This window comes from Somniosus microcephalus, unplaced genomic scaffold, assembly GCF_052327205.1.
Source record: "Somniosus microcephalus isolate GS21.2 unplaced genomic scaffold, FLI_Smic_1.0 unresolved_chr1, whole genome shotgun sequence".
Taxonomy (NCBI): domain Eukaryota; kingdom Metazoa; phylum Chordata; class Chondrichthyes; order Squaliformes; family Somniosidae; genus Somniosus; species Somniosus microcephalus.
In genome coordinates, this window is record NW_028225179.1 from 527889 (window position 1) to 554212 (window position 26324).

The 26324-nt window shown below is 58.6% G+C and overlaps 1 protein-coding gene across 1 annotated transcript in view; it reads left to right on the top strand.

The window, feature by feature from the left end:
- Positions 1–8652: 8652 nt before the first annotated feature.
- LOC147093065 (uncharacterized) overlaps positions 8653–26324 on the top strand; it is a 46612-nt gene continuing 28940 nt past the window's right edge. Inside the window, exon 1 of the mRNA XM_085974252.1 lies at positions 8653–8747. The gene's annotated coding sequence lies outside the window, so the exon portion shown is untranslated. The remainder of the gene's footprint in view (positions 8748–26324) is intronic.

Genomic DNA, 26324 nt, shown 5'->3' on the forward strand with positions numbered 1-26324 from the left:
GTGGGACTTGAACCCACAACCTTCTGACATCAGAGGCGAGAGTGCTACCCACTGAGCCACTGGCTGACACTAAAGAACAAGCAGTTCTGACAAAAGGTCATCGACCTGAAACATTAACTGTTTCTGTCTCCACAGATCCTGCCTGACCTGCTGAGTATTTCCAGTAGTTTCTGTTTTTATTAAAGAAACGAGGGAGTGATTGCTGACAGGAAGAATGTTGGGTTGTCCTGCGCATGTGCACCTCCCTGGCGGCTGAGGCAAAACACCGACTCGCCCCCACCTGAGCCGCGCACCAGTACCAGATGTTGCGGCTGCGCATGCGCGGCCGGTGTTCCAACCGCGGGGTTTTGTGTGATGAGCATGCGCGTTGCGGACTGATCGGGACGGGCGATTGTAGAGCAGGAGGGAGAGCGCGGGGGCCATGAGCACATGCGCGGGACTCAGCGTCAACAGAGCGCTTTCTGGAGCGCGGGGGCTTGTGGGTATTACAGCCGCCATTACTGCTGATCCTTTCAACCAACCTGTGTAGCAGCTGGAGCCTGCAAATCAGCTTCGCTGCCCCTAGGTTCGGAAAGGGGAAAATTAAACAACAGTTTGCCTCTGATCCTTTTCTGATCTCAATTTACAGGGTTATAGAAGTGGAGCAGTTACAGGCGGGAAGCTCAGACCAAACATCACGTCAAGATCTGACAGAGTCACTCGATTCATCAGGACCTGAATATCATCGGCCTTTGCACATGGAAGGAGAAAGCAGCGATCGCAGCGATGACAAACTGCACACGTGTTCGGTGTGTGAACGCGGATTCAGCCAATTGCCTGACCTGGTGAGACACGTGCACCGTCACACCGGGGAGAAACCAGGTAAAGGTGGGGACGGCGGGAAGGGATTCAGTTCCCCGTCTGCATTGGAAGTTCAATGGCACAGTCACACCAGGGACAGTCTGTTCACCTGCTCCGTGTGTGGAAAGGAATTTGTTTGTTCATCCCACCTGCAAACACACCAGCGAGTTCACACTGGGGAGAGACCATTTCAGTGTTCTGACTGGGAAGAGCTTTAAAAGCCCCAGGGATCTGAAGAAACACCAGCTTGTTCACACTGATGTGAGACCCTTTAACTGTCCTGACTGTGGTAAGAGCTTTAAAAGTCCCCGGGAGCTCAAGCAACACCAGCGAGTTCACACTGGGGAGAGGCCGTTCACCTGCTCCGATTGTGGGAAGGGATTCACTCAGACAGCCAACCTGCAGAGACACCAGCGCCTCCACACTGGGGAGAGGCCATTCACCTGCTCCATGTGTGGGAAGGGATTCAGTGAGTCATCCAACCTGCAGACACACCAGCTTGTTCACACTGACGAGAGATCCTTTAAACGTTCTGACTTTGGGAAGAGCTTTAAAAGCCCCCAGGAGCTGAAGGGACACTGGCTCCTACACACTGGGGAGAGACCGTTCACCTGCTCCGTGTGTGGGAAGGGATTCGCTCGGTCCTCCACCCTCCTTTCACACCAGCTTGTTCACACTGATGAGAGGCCGTTTAACTGCCCTGACTGTGGGAAGCGTTTTAAAAGCCCCGGGGATCTGAAGGGACACCAGCTTGTTCACACTGCGGAGAGGCTGTTCACTTGCTCCGTGTGTGGGAAGGGATTCTTGAAGTCCTCCACCCTGCTGAGACAACAGCTTGTTCACACTGATGAGAGGCCATTTAACTGTTCTGACTGTGGGAAGAGCTTTAAAAGCCCTGGGGAGCTGAAGGGACACCAGCGAGTTCACACGAATGAGAGACCCTTTAAATGTTCTGAGTGTGGGAAGAGTTTTAAAATCCCTGGGGAGCTCTAGCAACACTAGCGAGTTCACACTGCAGAGAGGCTGTTCACCTGCTCCATGTGTGGGAAGGGATTCACTGTGTCATCCGCCCTCCTGTCACACCAGCTTGTTCACGCTGACGAGAGACCCTTTAAATGTTCTGACTGTGGGAAGAGCTTTAAAAGCCCCCAGGAGCTGAAGAGACAGCAGCTTGTTCACACTGGGGAGAGACCATTTAACTGTTCTGATTGTGGGAAGATCTTTAAAAGCTCCTGGGAGCTGAAGAGACATCGGCTCCTCCACACTGGTGAGAGGCAGTTCACCTGCTCCGTGTGTGGGAAGGGATTCACTCAGTCATCCACCCTCCTGTCACACCAGCTTGTTCACACTGACAAGAGACCCTTTAAATGTTCTGACTGTGGGAAGAGTTTTAAAAGCTCGAAGAGCCTTAAGAGTCACCAGCGTCTTCACACTGATCATCGAATCTAACAGCACAGAAGGAGGTGATTCGGCCCATCGTGTCTGTGCCGGCTCTTTGAAAGAGCTGTCCAATTTAGTCCCAAACCCCAGCTTTGTCCCCAGAACTCTGCAAACTAGTCCTCTTCAAGTACATGTCCAATTACCGTTTGAAAGTTCCTGTGGAACCTGATTCCAGCATTCTTTCAGATGGTGCGTTCCAGATCTTAACAACCCTCTGTGTGAAAACAATTCTCCTCATTTCCCTCTAGTTCTTTTAGCAACTATTTTAAATCTGTGACCTTTGGTTACCGACCCACTTGCCAGAGTGAACAGTTTCTCCCTACTTGCTCGATCAAAACCCCTCATCATTTTGAACACTTCTATCAGGTCTCCTCTTAAACCTCTCTGCTCTAAGGGGAACAATCCCAGCTTCTCCAATCTCTCCACATAACTGAAGTCCCTCATCCCTGGTACCATCCTGGTCAACCTCCTCTGCACCCTCTCCAAGGCCTTGACATCCTTCCTAAAGTGTGGTGCCCAGAACTGTACACAAGACTCCAGCTGAGGCCAAAACCCTGCAGCTGTACAAAACCCTGGTTAGACCACACCTGGAGCACCGTGAGCAGTTCTGGGCATCACACCTTAGGAAGGATATATTGGCCTTGGAGGGAGTGCAGCATAGGTTTACCAGAATGATACCTGGACTTCAAGGGTTAAGTTACGAGGAGGGATTACACAAATTAGGGTTGTATTCCCTGGAATTTAGAAGGTTAAGGTGTGATCTGATCGAAGTTTTCAGGATATTAAGGGGAACAGATAGGATAGATAGAGAGAAACTATTTCCGCTGGTTGGGGATTCTAGGACTGGGGGCATGGTCTAAAAATTAGAGCCAGACCTTTCAGGAGTGAAATTAGGAAACACTTAGATACATGGATACATAGAAGATAGGAGCAGGAGTAGGCCATTCGGCCCTTCGAGCCTGCTCCACCATTCAATGAGATCATGGCTGATCATCCAAATTCAGTACCCGGTCCCTGCCTTTTCCCCATATCCCTTGATCCCTTTAGCCTTAAGAAATATATCCAACTCTTTCTTGAATATACTTAATGAACTGGCCTCCACTGCCCTCTGTGGCAGAGAATTCCACAGGTTCACCACTCTCTGGGTGAAGAAATTCCTCCTCATTTCAGTCCTAAATGGCTTACCCCTTATCCTTAGACTGTGACCCCTGGTTCTGGACTCCCCGGCCATCAGAAACATCCTTCCTGCATCTAGTCCGTCCAGGCCTGACAGAATTTTATAGGTTTCGATGAGATCCCCTCTCAATCTTCTAAACTCCAGTGAGTATAAGCCCAATCGACACAATCTCTCCTCATACGTCATTCCTGCCATCCCAGGTATCAGCCTGGTGAATCTTCGCTGCACTCCCTCCATGGCAAGAACATCCTTCCTCAGATAAGGTGACCAAAACTGCACACAATACTCAAGGTGCGGTCTCACCAAGGCCCTGTACAACTGCAGCAAGACATCCTTGTTCTTGTACTCGAACCCTCTTGCTACGAAGGCCAACATACCATTTGCCTTCTTAACCGCCTGCTGCACCTGCATGCTTACCTTCAGCGACTGGTGTACAAGAACACCCAGGTCTCTTTGCACTTCCCCTTCTCCCAATCTATTACCATTCAAATAATAATCTGCCTTCCTGTTTTTGCCACCAAAGTGGATAACCTCACATTTATTCACATTACTGTTTTCCAAGTGCTCTGCTATTACATCTTTTATAATGGAGTCTAGCATTTTCCCCACTACCGATGTCAGGCTTACCAGTCTGTAATTCCCCGTTTTCTCTCTACCACCTTTTTTAGCTACCCTCCAATCCATGGGAACTGTTCCAGATTCCATCGAATATTGGAAGATGATCAGCAATGCATCTACTATTTCTAGGGCCACTTCCTTAAGTACCCTAGGATGTAGATTATCAGGCTGATCTGTGACCTAACTCCATACACCCGCCTTTGGCCCATATCCCTTAATGCCTTTGGGTAACAAAAACACTTCTACACACAAAGGGTGGTAGAAGTTTGGAACTCTCTTCCGCAAATGGCAATTGATGCTCGATCAATTGTTAATTTTAAATCTGACATTGATAGGTTTTTGTTACCCAAAGGCATTAAGGGATATGGGCCAAAGGCGGGTGTATGGAGTTAGGTCACAGATCAGCCTGATAATCTACATCCTAGGGTACTTAAGGAAGTGGCCCTAGAAATAGTAGATGCATTGCTGATCATCTTCCAATATTCAATGGAATCTGGAACAGTTCCCATGGATTGGAGGGTAGCTAAAAAAGGTGGTAGAGAGAAAACGGGGAATTACAGACCGGTAAGCCTGACATCGGTAGTGGGGAAAATGCTAGACTCCATTATAAAAGATGTAATAGCAGAGCACTTGGAAAACAGTGACAGGATCGGATAAAGTCAACATGGATCTACAAAAGGTAAATCGTGCTTGACTAATCTACTGGAATTTTTTGAGGATGTAACTGGTAAAATAGATAAGGGAGAACCAGTGGATGTGGTGTATTTGGACTTTCAGAAGGCTTTCGATAAGGTCCCACATAAGAGATTAGCATGTAAAGTTAAGGCACATGGGATTGGGGGCAAGGTATTGACTTGGATAGAGAACTGGTTGGCAGATAGAAAGCAAAGAGTTAGAATAAACGGGTCTTTTTCCGAGTGGCAGGCAGTGTCTAGTGGGGTACCGCAGGGATCGGTCCTTGGACCCCAGCTATTCACAATATATATTAATGATCTAGACAAGGGAACTAGATGTAATATCTCCAAATTTGCAGACGACACAAAGCTGGGTGGGCGTGTCTGCTGTGAGGAGGATGCCGAGAAACTACAGGATGATTTGGACATGTTGGGTGATTGGGCAGAAGCATGGCAGATGCAATATAACGTGGATAAATGTGAAGTTATCCACTTTGGTGGCAAAAACAGGAAGGCAGATTATTATCTGAATGGCAATAGATTGGGAGAAGGGGAAGTGCAACGAGACCTGGGTGTCCTTGTGCACCAGTCGCTGAAGGTAAGCATGCAGGTGCAGCAGGCGGTTAAGAAGGCAAATGGTATGTTGGCCTTTATAGCGAGAGGGTTTGAGTACAGGAACAGGGATGTCTTGCTGCAGTTGCACAGGGCCTTGGTGAAACCACATCTTGAGTATTGTGTGCAGTTTTAGTTGCCTTATCTGAGGAAGGACGTTCTTGCCGTGGAAGGAGTTCAGCGAAGATTCACCAGGCTGATACCTGGAATGGCAGGAATGACGTATGAGGAGAGATTGGGTCCATTGGGCTTGTACTTGCTGGAGTTTAGAAGAATGAGAGGGGATCTCATTGAAACTTATAAAATTCTGGCAGGACTGGACAGACTAGATGCAGGGAGGATGTTCCCGATGGTCAGGGAATCCAGAACCAGGGGTCACAGTCTAAGGATAAGGACAGAAATGAGGTGGAGTTTCTTCACCCACAGAGTGGTGAACCTGTGGAATTCTCTACCACAGAAGGCAGTAGAGGCCAATTCATTAAATATATTCAAGAAGGAATTGGTATTTCTTAAGGCTAAAGGGATCAAGGGGTATGCGGAGAAAGCAGGGACCGGGTACTGAACTTGGATGATCAGCCATGATCACATTGAATGGCGGGGCAGGCTCGAGGGGCCGAATGGCCTCCTCCTGTCCTATGTTCCTAGTGATTTGTAAAGGTTTAGTGTAACTTCCTTGTTTTTGTATTCAATGGCCCTATTTGCAAAGCCAAGTATCCCATACGCTTTCTGAACCGCCTCACTAACTTGCCGTGGCACTTTGAAAGATTTGTGAATATGGACCCCCAGGTCCCTCTGCTCTTGCACCCCCTCAAAATAGTCCCATTTAGATTATACGGCCTCTCCCAAACTGCATCACTTCACACTTCTCATTTAATTTCATCTGCCTTGTGTCTGCTCATTTCACAGTCTGTCTCTGTCCTTCTGAAGTCTGCTACTGCTATACTCACTATTTACTACGTTGCCAAGTTTTGTATCATCCATAAACTTCAAAATTGTACACCTATACCCAAGGCCAGGTCATTTATATATAACAAGAAAAGCAATGGTCCTAATACCGACCCCTGGGGAAGCCCACTGCATACTTCCCTCCAGTCAGAAAAACATCCCTCAGCACTACTCACTGTCTCCTCTCCCTTAGCCAATTATATACCCAAATTATCATCAGCCCTTTAATTCCCTGTGCTTCTATTTTCTGAGTAAGTCTCTTATGTGGTATTTTATCAAATGCCTTTTGAAAGTCCATATATACATCTACTGCACTACCTTCATCAACCCTCTGTCACTTCATCAGAGAACTCAATCAGGTTAATCAGACACGATTTACCTTTAACAAATCCATACTGGCTGCCCCTTATTAACCCATGCTTCTCCAAGTGAGAATTAATTTTGTCCTTGACAATGGTCTCTAGTCGTTCACCCACCACTGACATTAGACTGATTGGCCTGTAGTTACCAGGTTTAACCCTCTCCCCCTTTTTAAACAGGGTGTAACATTTGCAATCCTCCAGTCCTCTGTCACCACTCCCATATATCTGAGGGAGATTGAAAGATTGTGGTCGGAGCTTCTGCTATCTCCACCCTAGCTTCCCTCAGCAATCTAGGATGCATCACATCTGGTCCGGGTGACTTGTTAACTTTGAGTGATGACAACCTATTTAGCACCTCCTTTCTATCCATTTTTATCCAATTTCTCTACTCCCCCCTCCTCTATTGCGACATGAACTTCATCCTCTTCTTTTGTGGAGACAGATGCTAAGTACTCATTTAGTACCTCAGCCACGCCCTCTGCCTCCATATGATGAGCTCCTATTTGGTCCCTAATCGGCCCCACCATTCCTTTAACTATCCTTTTTCTTTTGGTACGTTTATAAAAGATTTTTGGGTTCCCTTTTACTTTACCCACTAATCTTTACTCGTATTCTCTCCCTTGTGTCAGCTGTGGCTCAGTGGGTAGCACTCTCGCCAGTTAGAAGGTTGTGGGTTCTAGTCCCACTCCAGGGACTTGAGCACATAAAGCTAGGCTGACACTCTAGTGCAGTGCTGAGGGAGTGCTGCACTGTCAGAGGTGGTGTCTTTCTGATGAGACTTTAAACTGAGGCCCCGTCTGCTCTCTCAGGTGGATGTAAAAGATCCCATGGCACTATTTTGAAGAAGAGTAGGGGAGTTATCCCCGGTGTCCTGGCCAATATTTATCCCTCAACCAACATAACAAAAACAGATTACCTGGTTATTATCACATTGCTGTTTGTGGGAGCTTGCTGTGCACAAACTGGCTGCCGTGTTTCCCACATTACAACAGTGACTTTGAGATGTCTGGTGGTCGTGAAAGGCGCTATATAAATGCAAGTCTTTCTTTCATATATCCTTTTTCAATTTCTCCCACACTCTCTGTATTCTCCTGGTTTTTGACTGTATTCTGTATCTGACATTTGTAGTAAACCTCCTTTTTCTGTTTTATTCTAACCTCGATATCCTTTGTCATCGGGAGCTCGAGCTTTGGACGCCCCATCTTTCCTCCTTATGGGAATATGCTTGGTTTCTACCCGGTGTCAAATTTTGTTTTATAACGCTCCCGTGAAGCGTGTTGGGACATTTTACTACATTAAATACGTTCTATAAATACAAGTTGTTGTTATTGTCTGACACTAACAAATTCCACAGAGGAAAATAACAATTTTTTTACTCCGAAATATTAAATATTTTGTTCCACGAAGTTTATCTGCTTTTATTGATGAATTTAAAAAGTCTGTATTAAAACCTGAGCCAGTGTGTTGTGAGACAAAGAGCCTTGTGTCCAATGCGGGGAATAAAGGCCCACAGCCTCCCCTGGCCCCGGACCCTGAACAAGGGACTGGAGAAACTCGCTGCCCTGCGGATCAGACAATCAGCCGGCGATAGTCCCGCCCCTCGGGCTCCCCGATTGGTTGGAGGACCCGCCGCCGGCTCGCTCCTCCAGCCCCGCCCACTGGGTGCCGCCAGCCCCGCCCACTGGGTGCCGCCAGTCCCGCCCCTCGGGCTCCCCGATTGGTTGGAGGACCCGCCGCCGGCTCGCTCCTCCAGCCCTGCCCACTGGTTGCCGCTAGTCCCGCCCCTCGGGCTCCCCGATTGGTTGGAGGACCCACCGCCCGTTCGCTCCTCCAGCTCCGCCCACTGTTTTGCCGCTAGCCCCGCCACTCGGGCTCCACGATTGATTGGAGAACCCGCCGCCCACTCGCTCCCTATTGGTCGGAGCTCCCGTCAATCAGGTTGTGGACCCGCGTCACATGTTTATGGGACGATGACGTACGCGGGGCCGCCGGTCCTGGTAACGTGTGTCTGAGGAACTCGAACCCTCTCCGCGAGACTGAATCCGCTCCGTTTGCTTTCCGGGACCCGAAAACTCCCAGGTTTGTGTTTACCGTAATTTATTTCCCCGTCCCTCTCCACTCGTCCGTCTAACTGAGAAAACTCGCTTTCCGCCGGTAATTCCGACTCTTCAAGCGTTAACGCAGTGTGTCGCCCCCGAGCATGCGCACTAGCAGCTGGGCCTGGGACTCTGCCCCTGAGCATGCCCACTAGCAGCTGGTCCTGGGACTCCGCTGCCCCTGAGCATGCCCACTAGCAGCTGGTTCTGGGACTCTGCCCCTGAGCATGCCCACTAGCAGCTGGTTCTGGGACTCTGCCCCTGAGCATGCCCACTAGCAGCTGGACCTGGGACTCTGCCCCTGAGCATGCCCACTAGCAGCTGGTCCTGGGACTCTACCCCTGAGCATGCCCACTAGCAGCTGGTCCTGGGACTCTGCAGCCCCTGAGCATGCCCACGAGCAGCTGGTCCTGGGACTCTGTGCCCCTGAGCATGCCCACTAGCAGCTGGTTCTGGGACTCTGGGCCCCTGAGCATGCCCACTAGCAGTTGGTCCTGGGACTCTGCTTCCCTTGAACATGCCCACTAGCAGCTGGTCCGGGGACTCTGCCCCTGAGCATGTCCACTAGCAGCAGGTCCTGGGACTCTGCTGCCCCAGAGCATGCCCACTAGCAGCTGGTCCTGGGACTCTGCCCCTGAGCATGCCCACCAGCAGCCAGTCCTGGGACTCTGCCCCTGAGCATGCCCACTAGCAGCTGGTACTGGGACTCTGCCACTGAACATGCGCACAAGCCGCTGGTCCTGGGACTCTGCCCCTGAGCATGCCAACTAGCAGCTGGTCCTGGGACTCTGCCCCTGAGCATGCCCACTTGCAGCTGGTCCTGGGACTCTGGGTCCCTGAGCATGCCCACTAGCAGCTGTTTCTGGGACTCTCCTGCCCCTGAGCATGCCCGCTAGCAGCTGGTCCTGGGACTCCGCTGCCCCAGAGCATGCCCACTCGCAGCTGTTTCTGGGACTCTCCTGCCCCTGAGCATGACCGCTAGCAGCTGGTCCTGGGACTCTGCTGCCCCTGAGCATGCCCACTAGCAGCTGGTCCTGGCACTCCGCTGCCCCTGAGCATGCGCACTAGCAGCTGGTCCAGGGACTCCGCTGCCCCTGTGCATGCGCACTAGCAGCTGGTCCTGGGACTCTGCCCCTGAGCATGCCCACTAGCAGCTGGTCCTGGGACTCTGCCCCTGAGCATGCCCACTAGCAGCTGGTTCTGGGACTCTGCCCCTGAGCATGCCCACTAGCAGCTGGTCCTGGGACTCTGCTGCCCCTGAGCATGCCCACTAGCAGCTGGTCCTGGGACTCTGCTACCCCTGAGCATGCCCACTAGCAGCTGGTCCTCGGACTCTGCCCCTGAGCATGCGCACTAGCAGCTGGTCCTGGGACTCTGCCCCTGAGCATGCCCACTTGCAGCTGGTCCTGGGACTCTGCCCCTGAGCATGCCCACTAGCAGCTGGTCCTGAGACTCTGCTACCCCTGAGCATGCCCACTAGCAGCTGCTCCTGGGACTCTGCTGCCCCACGAGCATGCCCACTAGCAGCTGGTCCTGGGATTCTGCCCCTGAGCATGCCCACCAGCAGTTGGTCCTGGGACTCTGCCCCTGAGCATGCCCACTAGCAGCTGGTCCTGGGTCTCTGCTGCCCCTGAGCATGCCCACTAGCAGCTGGTTCTGGGCCCCTGCGCATGCGCACTAGCAGCTGGTCCTTGGACTCTGCCCCTGAGCATGCCCACTAGCAGCTGGTCCGGGGACTCTGCCCTTCAGCATGCCCACTAGCAGCTGGTCCTGGGACTCTACCCCTGAGCATGCCCACTAGCAGCTGGACCTGGGACTCTGGGCTCCTGGACATGCCCACTAGCAGCTGGTCCTGGGACTCTGCTTCCCTTGAGCATGCCCACTAGCAGCTGGTCCTGGGACTCTGCCCCTGAGGATGCCCACGAGCAGCTGGTTCTGGGACTCTGCTCCCCTGAGCGTGCCCACTAGCAGCTGGTCCTGGGACTCTGCTTCCCCTGAACATGCTCACTAGCAGCTGGTCCTGGGACTCTGCTACCCCTGAGCATGCCCACTAGCAGCTGGTCCTCGGACTCTGCCCCTGAGCATGCGCACTAGCAGCTGGTCCTGGGACTCTGCCCCTGAGCATGCCCACTTGCAGCTGGTCCTGGGACTCTGCCCCTGAGCATGCCCACTAGCAGCTGGTCCTGAGACTCTGCTACCCCTGAGCATGCCCACTAGCAGCTGCTCCTGGGACTCTGCTGCCCCTGAGCATGCCCACTAGCAGCTGGTCCTGGGATTCTGCCCCTGAGCATGCCCACCAGCAGCTGGTCCTGGGACTCTGCCCCTGAGCATGCCCACCAGCAGCTGGTCCTGGGACTCTGCCCCTGAGCATGCCCACTAGCAGCTGGTTCTGGGACTCTGCCCCTGAGCATGCCCACTAGCAGCTGGTCCTGGGACTCTGCTGCCCCTGAGCATGCCCACTAGCAGCTGGTCCTGGGACTCTGCTACCCCTGAGCATGCCCACTAGCAGCTGGTCCTCGGACTCTGCCCCTGAGCATGCGCACTAGCAGCTGGTCCTGGGACTCTGCCCCTGAGCATGCCCACTTGCAGCTGGTCCTGGGACTCTGCCCCTGAGCATGCCCACTAGCAGCTGGTCCTGAGACTCTGCTACCCCTGAGCATGCCCACTAGCAGCTGCTCCTGGGACTCTGCTGCCCCACGAGCATGCCCACTAGCAGCTGGTCCTGGGATTCTGCCCCTGAGCATGCCCACCAGCAGTTGGTCCTGGGACTCTGCCCCTGAGCATGCCCACTAGCAGCTGGTCCTGGGTCTCTGCTGCCCCTGAGCATGCCCACTAGCAGCTGGTTCTGGGCCCCTGCGCATGCGCACTAGCAGCTGGTCCTTGGACTCTGCCCCTGAGCATGCCCACTAGCAGCTGGTCCGGGGACTCTGCCCTTCAGCATGCCCACTAGCAGCTGGTCCTGGGACTCTACCCCTGAGCATGCCCACTAGCAGCTGGACCTGGGACTCTGGGCTCCTGGACATGCCCACTAGCAGCTGGTCCTGGGACTCTGCTTCCCTTGAGCATGCCCACTAGCAGCTGGTCCTGGGACTCTGCCCCTGAGGATGCCCACGAGCAGCTGGTTCTGGGACTCTGCTCCCCTGAGCGTGCCCACTAGCAGCTGGTCCTGGGACTCTGCTTCCCCTGAACATGCTCACTAGCAGCTGGTCCTGGGACTCTGCTACCCCTGAGCATGCCCACTAGCAGCTGGTCCTCGGACTCTGCCCCTGAGCATGCGCACTAGCAGCTGGTCCTGGGACTCTGCCCCTGAGCATGCCCACTTGCAGCTGGTCCTGGGACTCTGCCCCTGAGCATGCCCACTAGCAGCTGGTCCTGAGACTCTGCTACCCCTGAGCATGCCCACTAGCAGCTGCTCCTGGGACTCTGCTGCCCCTGAGCATGCCCACTAGCAGCTGGTCCTGGGATTCTGCCCCTGAGCATGCCCACCAGCAGCTGGTCCTGGGACTCTGCCCCTGAGCATGCCCACCAGCAGCTGGTCCTGGGAGTCTGCCCCTGAGCATGCCCACTAGCAGCTGGTCCTGGGTCCCTGCTGCCCCTGAGCATGCCCACCAGCAGCTGGTCCTGGGACTCTGCCCCTGAGCATGCCCACTAGCAGCTGGTCCTGGGACTCTGGGCCCTGAGCATGCCCACTAGCAGCTGGTTCTGGGACTCTGGGCCCCTGAGCATGCCCACTTGCAGCTGGTCCTGGGACTCTGCTTCCCTTGAGCATGCCCACCAGCAGCTGGTTCTGGGACTCTGCTCCCTTTAGCATGCGCACAAGCAGCTGGACCTGGGACTCTGGGCCCCTGGACATGTCGACTAGCAGCTGGTCCTGGGACTCTGCCCCTGAGCATGCCCACTAGCAGCTGGTCCTGGGACTCTGCTGCCCCTGAGCATGCCCACTAGCAGCTGGTCCTGGGACTCTGCTTCCCCTGAACATGCTCACTAGGAGCTGGTTCTGGGACTCTGCTCCCCTGAGCATGTGCACTAGCAGCTGGTCCTGGGACTATGGGCCCCTGTGCCTGCCCACTAGCAGCTGGTCCTGGGACTCTGCTGCCCCTGAGCATGCCCACTAGCAGCTGGTCCTGGGACTCTGCCCCTGAGCATGCCCACCAGCAGCCAGTCCTGGGACTCTGCCCCTGAGCATGCCCACTAGCAGCTGGTCCTGCGTCTCTGCTGCCCCTGAGCATGCCCACTAGCAGCTGGTTCTGGGACTCTGGGCCCCTGCGCATGCAGACTAGCAGCTGGTCCTTGGACTCTGCCCCTGAGCATGCCCACTAGCAGCTGGTCCGGGGACTCTGCCCTTCAGCATGCCCACTAGCAGCTGGTCCTGGGACTCTACCCCTGAGCATGCCCACTAGCAGCTGGACCTGGGACTCTGGGCTCCTGGACATGCCCACTAGCAGCTGGTCCTGGGACTCTGCTTCCCCTGAACATGCTCACTAGGAGCTGGTTCTGGGACTATGGGCCCCTGAGCATGTGCACCAGCAGCCAGTCCTGGGACTCTGCCCTTGAGCATGCCCACTAGCAGCTGGTCCAGGGACTCTGCTGTCCCTGAGCATTCCCACTAGGAGCTGGTTCTGGGACTCTGCCGCTGAGCATGCCCACTAGCAGCTGGTCCTGGGACTCTGCCCCCTGAGCATGCCCACGAGCAGCTGGTTCTGGGACTCTGCCCCTGAGCATGCGCGGTAGCAGCTGGTCCTGGGACTCTGCCTCTGAGTATGCCCACTAGCAGCTGGTTCTGGGACTCTGCTCCCCTGAGCATGCGCACTAGCAGCTGGTCCTGGGAATCTGCTGCCCCTGAGCGTGCCCACTTGCAGCTAGTCCTGGTACTCTGCCCCTGAGCATGCCCAGTAGCAGCTGGTCCTGGGACTGTGCTCCCCTGAGCTTGCCCACTCGCAGCTGGTCCTGGGACTCTGCTCCCCTGAGCATGCGCACTAGCAGCTGGTCCTGGGACTCTGCTACCCTTGAGCATGCCCACCAGCAGCTGGTCCTGGGACTCTGCCCCTGAGCATGCCGACTAGCAGCTGGTCCTGGGACTCCGGGCCCCTGAGCATGCCCCCTAGCAACTGGTTCTGGGACTCTGCCCCTGAGTATGCCCACTAACAGCTGGTCCTGGCACTCTGCCCCTGAGCAAGCCCACTAGCAGCTGGTCCTGCGACACTTCCCCTGAGCATGCCCCCTAGCATCTGGTTCTGGGACTCTGCCCCTGAGCATGCCCACTAGCAGCTGGTCGTGGAACTCTGCTGCCCCTGAGCATGCCCATTAGCAGCTGGTCCTGGGACTCCGCTGCCCCGGAGCATGCCCACGAGCAGCTGGTTCTGGGACTGTGCTGCCCCTGAGCGTGCCCACTAGCAGCTGCTCCTGGGACTCTGCTCCCCTGAGCATGTGCACCAGCAGCCAGTCCTGGGACTCTGCCCTTGAGCATGCCCACTAGCAGCTGGTCCAGGGACTCTGCTGTCCCTGAGCATGCCCACTAGGAGCTGGTTCTGGGACTCTGCCGCTGAGCATGCCCACTAGCAGCTGGTCCTGGGACTCTGCCCCTGAGCATGCCCACTTGCAGCTGGTCCTGGGACTCTGCCCCTGAGCATGCCCACTAGCAGCTGGTCCTGAGACTCTGCTACCCCTGAGCATGCCCACTAGCAGCTGCTCCTGGGACTCTGCTGCCCCTGAGCATGCCCACTAGCAGCTGGTCCTGGGATTCTGCCCCTGAGCATGCCCACCAGCAGCTGGTCCTGGGACTCTGCCCCTGAGCATGCCCACCAGCAGCTGGTCCTGGGAGTCTGCCCCTGAGCATGCCCACTAGCAGCTGGTCCTGGGTCCCTGCTGCCCCTGAGCATGCCCACCAGCAGCTGGTCCTGGGACTCTGCCCCTGAGCATGCCCACTAGCAGCTGGTCCTGGGACTCTGGGCCCTGAGCATGCCCACTAGCAGCTGGTTCTGGGACTCTGGGCCCCTGAGCATGCCCACTTGCAGCTGGTCCTGGGACTCTGCTTCCCTTGAGCATGCCCACCAGCAGCTGGTTCTGGGACTCTGCTCCCTTTAGCATGCGCACAAGCAGCTGGACCTGGGACTCTGGGCCCCTGGACATGTCGACTAGCAGCTGGTCCTGGGACTCTGCCCCTGAGCATGCCCACTAGCAGCTGGTCCTGGGACTCTGCTGCCCCTGAGCATGCCCACTAGCAGCTGGTCCTGGGACTCTGCTTCCCCTGAACATGCTCACTAGGAGCTGGTTCTGGGACTCTGCTCCCCTGAGCATGTGCACTAGCAGCTGGTCCTGGGACTATGGGCCCCTGTGCCTGCCCACTAGCAGCTGGTCCTGGGACTCTGCTGCCCCTGAGCATGCCCACTAGCAGCTGGTCCTGGGACTCTGCCCCTGAGCATGCCCACCAGCAGCCAGTCCTGGGACTCTGCCCCTGAGCATGCCCACTAGCAGCTGGTCCTGCGTCTCTGCTGCCCCTGAGCATGCCCACTAGCAGCTGGTTCTGGGACTCTGGGCCCCTGCGCATGCAGACTAGCAGCTGGTCCTTGGACTCTGCCCCTGAGCATGCCCACTAGCAGCTGGTCCGGGGACTCTGCCCTTCAGCATGCCCACTAGCAGCTGGTCCTGGGACTCTACCCCTGAGCATGCCCACTAGCAGCTGGACCTGGGACTCTGGGCTCCTGGACATGCCCACTAGCAGCTGGTCCTGGGACTCTGCTTCCCCTGAACATGCTCACTAGGAGCTGGTTCTGGGACTATGGGCCCCTGAGCATGTGCACCAGCAGCCAGTCCTGGGACTCTGCCCTTGAGCATGCCCACTAGCAGCTGGTCCAGGGACTCTGCTGTCCCTGAGCATTCCCACTAGGAGCTGGTTCTGGGACTCTGCCGCTGAGCATGCCCACTAGCAGCTGGTCCTGGGACTCTGCCCCCTGAGCATGCCCACGAGCAGCTGGTCCTGGGAATCTGCCCCTGAGCATGCCCACTAGCAGCTGGTCCTGGGACTCTGCTGCCCCTGAGCATGCGCGGTAGCAGCTGGTCCTGGGACTCTGCCTCTGAGTATGCCCACTAGCAGCTGGTTCTGGGACTCTGCTCCCCTGAGCATGCGCACTAGCAGCTGGTCCTGGGAATCTGCTACCCCTGAGCGTGCCCACTTGCAGCTAGTCCTGGTACTCTGCCCCTGAGCATGCCCAGTAGCAGCTGGTCCTGGGACTGTGCTCCCCTGAGCTTGCCCACTCGCAGCTGGTCCTGGGACTCTGCTCCCCTGAGCATGCGCACTAGCAGCTGGTCCTGGGACTCTGCTACCCTTGAGCATGCCCACCAGCAGCTGGTCCTGGGACTCTGCCCCTGAGCATGCCGACTAGCAGCTGGTCCTGGGACTCCGGGCCCCTGAGCATGCCCCCTAGCAACTGGTTCTGGGACTCTGCCCCTGAGTATGCCCACTAACAGCTGGTCCTGGCACTCTGCCCCTGAGCAAGCCCACTAGCAGCTGGTCCTGCGACACTTCCCCTGAGCATGCCCCCTAGCATCTGGTTCTGGGACTCTGCCCCTGAGCATGCCCACTAGCAGCTGGTCGTGGAACTCTGCTGCCCCTGAGCATGCCCCCTAGCATCTGGTTCTGGGACTCTGCCCCTGAGCATGCCCACCAGTAGCTGATCCTGGAACTCTGCTGCCCCTGAGCATGCCCACGAGCAGCTGGTTCTGGGACTGTGCTGCCCCTGAGCGTGCCCACTAGCAGCTGGTCCTGGGACTCTGCTGCCCCTGAGCATGCCCACCAGTAGCTGATCCTGGAACTCTGCTGCCCCTGAGCATTCCCACTCGCAGCTGGTCCTGGGACTCTGCTGCCCCTGAGCATGCGCACTAGCAGCTGGTCGTTGGAATCTGCTACCCCTGAGCATGCCCACTAGCAGCTGGTCCTGGGACTCTGCTGCCCCTGAGCATGCCCACTAGGAGCTGGTTCTGGGACTCTGCCCCTGAGCATGCCCACTAGCAGCTGGTCCTGGGACTCTGCCCCTGCGCATGCGCACGAGCAGCTGGTCCTGGGACTCTGCCCCTGAGCATGTGCACTAGCAGCCAGTCCTGGGACTCTGCCCCTGAGCATGCCCACCAGCAGCCAGTCCTGGGACTCTGCTGTCCCTGAGCATTCCCACTAGGAGCTGGTTCTGGGACTCTGCCGCTGAGCATGCCCACTAGCAGCTGGTCCTGGGACTCTGCCCCCTGAGCATGCCCACTAGCAGCTGGTCCTGGGACTCTGCCCCTGAGCATGCCCACTAGCAGCTGGTCTTGGGACTCTGCTGCCCCTGACCATGCGCGGAAGCAGCTGGTCCTGGGACTCTGCCCCAGAGTATGCCCACTAGCAGCTGGTCCTGGGACTCTGCTCCCCTGAGCATGCGCACTGGCAGCTGGTCCTGGGAATCTGCTGCCCATGAGCGTGCCCACTTGGAGCTGGTTCTGGGACTCTGCTCCCCTGAGCATGCCCACTAGCAGCTGGTCCTGGGACTCTGCTGCCCCTGAGCATGCCCACTAGCAGCTGGTCCTGGGACTCTGCTCCCCTGAGCATGCCCACTAGCAGCTGGTCCTGGGACTCTGCTGCCCTTGAGCATGCCCACCAGCAGCTGGTTCTGGGACTCTGCTCCCTTTAGCATGCGCACAAGCAGCTGGACCTGGGACTCTGGGCCCCTGGACATGTCGACTAGCAGCTGGTCCTGGGACTCTGCCCCTGAGCATGCCCACTAGCAGCTGGTCCTGGGACTCTGCTGCCCCTGAGCATGCCCACTAGCAGCTGGTCCTGGGACTCTGCTTCCCCTGAACATGCTCACTAGGAGCTGGTTCTGGGACTCTGCTCCCCTGAGCATGTGCACTAGCAGCTGGTCCTGGGACTATGGGCCCCTGTGCATGCCCACTAGCAGCTGGTCCTGGGACTCTGCTGCCCCTGAGCATGCCCACTAGCAGCTGGTCCTGGGACTCTGCCCCTGAGCATGCCCACCAGCAGCCAGTCCTGGGACTCTGCCCCTGAGCATGCCCACTAGCAGCTGGTCCTGGGACTCTGGGCCCTGAGCATGCCCACTAGCAGCTGGTCCTGCGTCTCTGCTGCCCCTGAGCATGCCCACTAGCAGCTGGTTCTGGGACTCTGGGCCCCTGCGCATGCGGACTAGCAGCTGGTCCTTGGACTCTGCCCCTGAGCATGCCCACTAGCAGCTGGTCCGGGGACTCTGCCCTTCAGCATGCCCAGTAGCAGCTGGTCCTGGGACTCTACCCCTGAGAATGCCCACTAGCAGCTGGACCTGGGACTCTGGGCTCCTGGACATGCCCACTAGCAGCTGGTCCTGGGACTCTGCTTCCCCTGAACATGCTCACTAGGAGCTGGTTCTGGGACTATGGGCCCCTGAGCATGCCCACTAGCGGCTGGTCCTTGGACTCTACTGCCCCTGAGCATGCCCACTAGCAGCTGGTCCTGGGACTCTGCCCCCTGAGCATGCCCACTAGCAGCTGGTCCTGGGACTCTGCCCCTGAGCATGCCCACTAGCAGCTGGTCTTGGGACTCTGCTGCCCCTGAGCATGCGCGGGTAGCAGCTGGTCCTGGGACTCTGCCCCTGAGTATGCCCACTAGCAGCTGGTTCTGGGACTCTGCTCCCCTGAGCATGCGCACTAGCAGCTGGTCCTGGGAATCTGCTGCCCATGAGCGTGCCCACTTGGAGCTGGTTCTGGGACTCTGCCCCTGAGCATGCGCACTAGCAGCTGGTCCTGGGACTCTGCTGGTCCTAATCATGCCCACTAGCAGCTGGTCCTGGGACTCTGCTGGTCCTGAGCATGCCAACTATCAGCTAGTCCTGGTACTCTGCCCCTGAGCATGCCCAGTAGCAGCTGGTCCTGGGACTGTGCTCCCCTGAGCTTGCCCACTCGCAGCTGGTCCTGGGACTCTGCTCCCCTGAGCATGCGCACTAGCAGCTGGTCCTGGGACTCTGCTACCCTTGAGCATGCCCACCAGCAGCTGGTCCTGGGACTCTGCCCCTGAGCATGCCGACTAGCAGCTGGTCCTGGGACTCCGGGCCCCTGAGCATGCCCATTAGCAGCTGGTCCTGGGACTCTGGGCCCCTGAGCATGCCCCCTAGCAGCTGGTTCTGGGACTCTGCCCCTGAGTATGCCCACTAGCAGCTGGTCCTGGCACTCTGCCCCTGAGCAAGCCCACTAGCAGCTGGTCCTGCGACACTGCCCCTGAGCATGCCCCCTAGCATCTGGTTCTGGGACTCTGCCCCTGAGCATGCCCACCAGCAGCTGGCCCTGGGTCTCTGCCCCTGAGCATGCGCACTAGCAGCTGGTCGTGGAACTCTGCTGCCCCTGAGCATGCCCACTAGCAGCTGCCCCTGAGCATGCCCATTAGCAGCTGGTCCTGGGACTCTGCTGCCCCTGAGCATGCCCACTAGCAGCTGCCCCTGAGCGTGCCCACTAGCAGCTGGTCCTGGGACTCTGCTGCCCCTGAGCATGCCCACTAGCAGCTGGTCCTGGGACTCTGCTGCCCCTGAGCATGCCCACTCGCAGCTGGTCCTGGGACTCTGCTGCCCCTGAGCATGCCCACTAGCAGCTGGGCCTGGAACTCTGCTGCCCCTGAGCATGCCCACTAGCAGCTGGTCTTGGGACTCTGCTGCCCCTGAGCATGCCCACTAGCAGCTGGTCCTGGGACTCTGCCCCTGAGGATGCCCACTAGCAGCTGGTCCTGGGACTCTGCTGCCCCTGAGCGTGCCCACTAGCAGCTGGTCCTGGGACTCTGCTTCCCCTGAACATGCTCACTAGCAGCTGTTTCTGGGACTCTGTTCCCCTGAGCATGTGCACCAGCAGCCAGTCCTGGGACTCTGCCCCTGAGCATGCCCACCAGCAGCCAGTCCTGGGACTCTCCCCTTGAGCATGCCCACTAGCAGCTGGTCCTGGGACTCTGCCCCCTGAGCATGCCCACTAGCAGCTGGTCCTGGGACTCTGCCCCTGAGCATGCCCACTAGCAGCTGGTCTTGGGACTCTGCTGCCCCTGACCATGCGCGGAAGCAGCTGGTCCTGGGAATCTGCTCCCCTGTGCATGCGCACTAGCAGCTGGTCCTGGGAATCTGCTGCCCATGAGCGTGCCCACTTGGAGCTGGTTCTGGGACTCTGCCCCAGAGCATGCGCACTAGCAGCTGGTCCTGGGACTCTGCTGGTCCTAAGCATGCCCACTAGCAGCTGGTCCTGGTACTCTGCCCCTGAGCATGCCCAGTAGCAGCTGGTCCTGGGACTGTGCTCCCCTGAGCTTGCCCACTAGCAGCTGGTCCTGGGACTCTGCCCCTGAGCATGCCGACTAGCAGCTGGTCCCGGGACTCCGGGCCCCTGAGCATGCCCATTAGCAGCTGGTTCTGGGACTCTGCCCCTGAGTATGCCCACTAGCAGCTGGTCCTGGCACTCTGCCCCTGAGCATGCCCACCAGCAGCTGGCCCTGGGACTCTGCCCCTGAGCATGCCCACTAGCAGCTGGTCGTGGAACTCTGCTGCCCCTGAGCATGCCCACTAGCAGCTGCCCCTGAGCATGCCCACTAGCAGCTGGTCGTGGAATTCTGCTGCCCCTGAGCATGCCCACTAGCAGCTGCCCCTGAGCATGCCCACTAGCAGCTGGTCCTGGGACTCCGCTGCCCCTGAGCATGCCCACTAGCAGCTGGTTCTGGGACTGTGCTGCCCCTGAGCATGCCCACTAGGAGCTGGTTCTGGGACTCTGCCCCTGAGCATGCCCACTAGAAGCTGGTCCTGGGACTCTGCTGCACCTCAGCATGCGCACTAGCAGCTGGTCCTGGGAATCTGCTGCCCCTGAGCATGCGCACTAGCGGCTGGTCCTGGGACTCTGCCCCTGAGCTTGCGCACTAGCAGCTGGTCCTGGGACTCTGCCCCTGAGCATGCCAACTAGCAGCTGGTCCTGGGACTCTGCCCCTGAGCATGCCCACTAGCAGCTGGTCCTGGGTCTCTGCTGCCCCTGAACATGCCCACTAGCAGCTGGTTCTGGGACTCTGGGCCCCTGCGCATGCGCAATAGCAGCTGGTCCTTGGACTCTGCCCCTGAGCATGCCCACTAGCAGCTGGTCGTGGAACTCTGCTGCCCCTGAGCATGCCCACTAGCAGCTGCCCCTGAGCATGCCCACTAGCAGCTGGTCCTGGGACTCCGCTGCCCCTGAGCATGCCCACCAGCAGCTGGTTCTGGGACTGTGCTGCCCCTGAGCATGCCCACTAGCAGCTGGTTCTGGGACTCTGCCCCTGAGCATGCCCACTGGGAGCTGGTTCTGGGACTCTGCCCCTGAGCATGCCCACTAGAAGCTGGTCCTGGGACTCTGCTGCACCTCAGCATGCGCACTAGCAGCTGGTCCTGGGACTCTGCCCCTGAGCTTGCGCACTAGCAGCTGGTCCTGGGACTCTGCCCCTGAGCATGCCCACTAGCAGCTGGTCCTGGGACTCTGCCCCTGAGCCTGCGCACTAGCAGCTGGTCCTGGGACTCTGCTGGTCCTGAGCATGCCCACTAGCAGCTGGTCTTGGGACTCTGCTGCCCCTGAGCATGCGCGGTAGCAGCTGGTCCTGGGACTCTGCCCCTGAGTATGCCCACTAGCAGCTGGTTCTGGGACTCTGCTCCCCTGAGCATGCGCACTAGCAGCTGGTCCTGGGAATCTGCTGCCCATGAGCGTGCCCACTTGGAGCTGGTTCTGGGACTCTGCCCCTGAGCATGCGCACTAGCAGCTGGTCCTGGGACTCTGCTGGTCCTAAGCATGCCCACTAGCAGCTGGTCCTGGGACTCTGCTGGTCCTGAGCATGCCAACTAGCAGCTAGTCCTGGTACTCTGCCCCTGAGCATGCCCAGTAGCAGCTGGTCCTGGGACTGTGCTCCCCTGAGCTTGCCCACTCGCAGCTGGTCCTGGGACTCTGCTCCCCTGAGCATGCGCACTAGCAGCTGGTCCTGGGACTCTGCTACCCTTGAGCATGCCCACCAGCAGCTGGTCCTGGGACTCTGCCCCTGAGCATGCCGACTAGCAGCTGGTCCTGGGACTCCGGGCCCCTGAGCATGCCCATTAGCAGCTGGTCCTGGGACTCTGGGCCCCTGAGCATGCCCCCTAGCAGCTGGTTCTGGGACTCTGCCCCTGAGTATGCCCACTAGCAGCTGGTCCTGGCACTCTGCCCCTGAGCAAGCCCACTAGCAGCTGGTCCTGCGACACTGCCCCTGAGCATGCCCCCTAGCATCTGGTTCTGGGACTCTGCCCCTGAGCATGCCCACCAGCAGCTGGCCCTGGGTCTCTGCCCCTGAGCATGCGCACTAGCAGCTGGTCGTGGAACTCTGCTGCCCCTGAGCATGCCCACTAGCAGCTGCCCCTGAGCATGCCCATTAGCAGCTGGTCCTGGGACTCCGCTGCCCCTGAGCGTGCCCACTAGCAGCTGGTCCTGGGACTCTGCTGCCCCTGAGCATGCCCACTCGCAGCTGGTCCTGGGACTCTGCTGCCCCTGAGCATGCCCACTAGGAGCTGTTTCTGGGACACTGCTCCCCTGAGCATGCGCACTAGCAGCAGGTCGTTGGAATCTGCTGCCCCTGAGCATGCCCACTAGGAGCTGGTTCTGGGACTCTGCCCCTGAGCATGCGCACTAGCAGCTGGTCGTTGGAATCTGCTACCCCTGAGCATGCCCACTAGCAGCTGGTCCTGGGACTCTGCTGCCCCTGAGCATGCCCACTAGCAGCTGGTCCTGGGACTCTGCCCCTGAGGATGCCCACTAGCAGCTGGTCCTGGGACTCTGCTGCCCCTGAGCGTGCCCACTAGCAGCTGGTCCTGGGACTCTGCTTCCCCTGAACATGCTCACTAGCAGCTGTTTCTGGGACTCTGTTCCCCTGAGCATGTGCACCAGCAGCCAGTCCTGGGACTCTGCCCCTGAGCATGCCCACCAGCAGCCAGTCCTGGGACTCTCCCCTTGAGCATGCCCACTAGCAGCTGGTCCTGGGACTCTGCCCCCTGAGCATGCCCACTAGCAGCTGGTCCTGGGACTCTGCCCCTGAGCATGCCCACTAGCAGCTGGTCTTGGGACTCTGCTGCCCCTGACCATGCGCGGAAGCAGCTGGTCCTGGGAATCTGCTCCCCTGTGCATGCGCACTAGCAGCTGGTCCTGGGAATCTGCTGCCCATGAGCGTGCCCACTTGGAGCTGGTTCTGGGACTCTGCCCCAGAGCATGCGCACTAGCAGCTGGTCCTGGGACTCTGCTGGTCCTAAGCATGCCCACTAGCAGCTGGTCCTGGTACTCTGCCCCTGAGCATGCCCAGTAGCAGCTGGTCCTGGGACTGTGCTCCCCTGAGCTTGCCCACTAGCAGCTGGTCCTGGGACTCTGCCCCTGAGCATGCCGACTAGCAGCTGGTCCTGGGACTCCGGGCCCCTGAGCATGCCCATTAGCAGCTGGTTCTGGGACTCTGCCCCTGAGTATGCCCACTAGCAGCTGGTCCTGGCACTCTGCCCCTGAGCATGCCCACTAGCAGCTGGTCCTGGGACACTGCCCCTGAGCATGCCCACTAGCATCTGGTTCTGGGACTCTGCCCCTGAGCATGCCCACCAGCAGCTGGCCCTGGGACTCTGCCCCTGAGCATGCCCACTAGCAGCTGGTCGTGGAACTCTGCTGCCCCTGAGCATGCCCACTAGCAGCTGCCCCTGAGCATGCCCACTAGCAGCTGGTCGTGGAATTCTGCTGCCCCTGAGCATGCCCACTAGCAGCTGCCCCTGAGCATGCCCACTAGCAGCTGGTCCTGGGACTCCGCTGCCCCTGAGCATGCCCACTAGCAGCTGGTTCTGGGACTGTGCTGCCCCTGAGCATGCCCACTAGGAGCTGGTTCTGGGACTCTGCCCCTGAGCATGCCCACTAGAAGCTGGTCCTGGGACTCTGCTGCACCTCAGCATGCGCACTAGCAGCTGGTCCTGGGAATCTGCTGCCCCTGAGCATGCGCACTAGCGGCTGGTCCTGGGACTCTGCCCCTGAGCATGCCCACTAGCAGCTGGTCCTGGGTCTCTGCTGCCCCTGAACATGCCCACTAGCAGCTGGTTCTGGGACTCTGGGCCCCTGCGCATGCGCAATAGCAGCTGGTCCTTGGACTCTGCCCCTGAGCATGCCCACTAGCAGCTGGTCCGGGGACTCTGCCCTTCAGCATGCCCACTAGCAGCTGGTCCTGGGACTCTACCCCTGAGCATGCCCACTAGCAGCTGGTCCTGGGACTCTGCTTCCCCTGAACATGCTCACTAGGAGCTGGTTCTGGGACTATGGGCCCCTGAGCATGCCCACTAGCGGCTGGTCCTGGGACTCTACTGCCCCTGAGCATGCCCACTAGCAGCTGGTCCTGGGACTCTGCCCCTGAGCATGCCCACCAGCAGCCAGTCCTGGGACTCTGCCCTTGAGCATGCCCACTAGCAGCTGGTCCAGGGACTCTGCTGTCCCTGAGCATTCCCACTAGGAGCTGGTTCTGGGACTCTGCCGCTGAGCATGCCCACTAGCAGCTGGTCCTGGGACTCTGCCCCCTGAGCATGCCCACTAGCAGCTGGTCCTGGGACTCTGCCCCTGAGCATGCCCACTAGGAGCTGGTTCTGGGACTCTGCCCCTGAGCATGCGCACTAGCAGCTGGTCGTTGGAATCTGCTACCCCTGAGCATGCCCACTAGCAGCTGGTCTTGGGACTCTGCTGCCCCTGAGCATGCCCACTAGCAGCTGGTCCTGGGACTCTGCCCCTGAGGATGCCCACTAGCAGCTGGTCCTGGGACTCTGCTGCCCCTGAGCGTGCCCACTAGCAGCTGGTCCTGGGACTCTGCTTCCCCTGAACATGCTCACTAGCAGCTGTTTCTGGGACTCTGTTCCCCTGAGCATGTGCACCAGCAGCCAGTCCTGGGACTCTGCCCCTGAGCATGCCCACCAGCAGCCAGTCCTGGGACTCTCCCCTTGAGCATGCCCACTAGCAGCTGGTCCTGGGACTCTGCCCCCTGAGCATGCCCACTAGCAGCTGGTCCTGGGACTCTGCCCCTGAGCATGCCCACTAGCAGCTGGTCTTGGGACTCTGCTGCCCCTGACCATGCGCGGAAGCAGCTGGTCCTGGGAATCTGCTCCCCTGTGCATGCGCACTAGCAGCTGGTCCTGGGAATCTGCTGCCCATGAGCGTGCCCACTTGGAGCTGGTTCTGGGACTCTGCCCCAGAGCATGCGCACTAGCAGCTGGTCCTGGGACTCTGCTGGTCCTAAGCATGCCCACTAGCAGCTGGTCCTGGTACTCTGCCCCTGAGCATGCCCAGTAGCAGCTGGTCCTGGGACTGTGCTCCCCTGAGCTTGCCCACTAGCAGCTGGTCCTGGGACTCTGCCCCTGAGCATGCCGACTAGCAGCTGGTCCTGGGACTCCGGGCCCCTGAGCATGCCCATTAGCAGCTGGTTCTGGGACTCTGCCCCTGAGTATGCCCACTAGCAGCTGGTCCTGGCACTCTGCCCCTGAGCATGCCCACTAGCAGCTGGTCCTGGGACACTGCCCCTGAGCATGCCCACTAGCATCTGGTTCTGGGACTCTGCCCCTGAGCATGCCCACCAGCAGCTGGCCCTGGGACTCTGCCCCTGAGCATGCCCACTAGCAGCTGGTCGTGGAACTCTGCTGCCCCTGAGCATGCCCACTAGCAGCTGCCCCTGAGCATGCCCACTAGCAGCTGGTCGTGGAATTCTGCTGCCCCTGAGCATGCCCACTAGCAGCTGCCCCTGAGCATGCCCACTAGCAGCTGGTCCTGGGACTCCGCTGCCCCTGAGCATGCCCACTAGCAGCTGGTTCTGGGACAGTGCTGCACCTCAGCATGCGCACTAGCAGCTGGTCCTGGGAATCTGCTGCCCCTGAGCATGCGCACTAGCGGCTGGTCCTGGGACTCTGCCCCTGAGCTTGCGCACTAGCAGCTGGTCCTGGGACTCTGCCCCTGAGCATGCCCACTAGCAGCTGGTCCTGGGACTCTGCCCCTGAGCATGCCCACTAGCAGCTGGTCCTGGGTCTCTGCTGCCCCTGAACATGCCCACTAGCAGCTGGTTCTGGGACTCTGGGCCCCTGCGCATGCGCAATAGCAGCTGGTCCTTGGACTCTGCCCCTGAGCATGCCCACTAGCAGCTGGTCCGGGGACTCTGCCCTTCAGCATGCCCACTAGCAGCTGGTCCTGGGACTCTACCCCTGAGCATGCCCACTAGCAGCTGGTCCTGGGACTCTGCTTCCCCTGAACATGCTCACTAGGAGCTGGTTCTGGGACTATGGGCCCCTGAGCATGCCCACTAGCGGCTGGTCCTGGGACTCTACTGCCCCTGAGCATGCCCACTAGCAGCTGGTCCTGGGACTCTGCCCCTGAGCATGCCCACCAGCAGCCAGTCCTGGGACTCTGCCCTTGAGCATGCCCACTAGCAGCTGGTCCAGGGACTCTGCTGTCCCTGAGCATTCCCACTAGGAGCTGGTTCTGGGACTCTGCCGCTGAGCATGCCCACTAGCAGCTGGTCCTGGGACTCTGCCCCCTGAGCATGCCCACT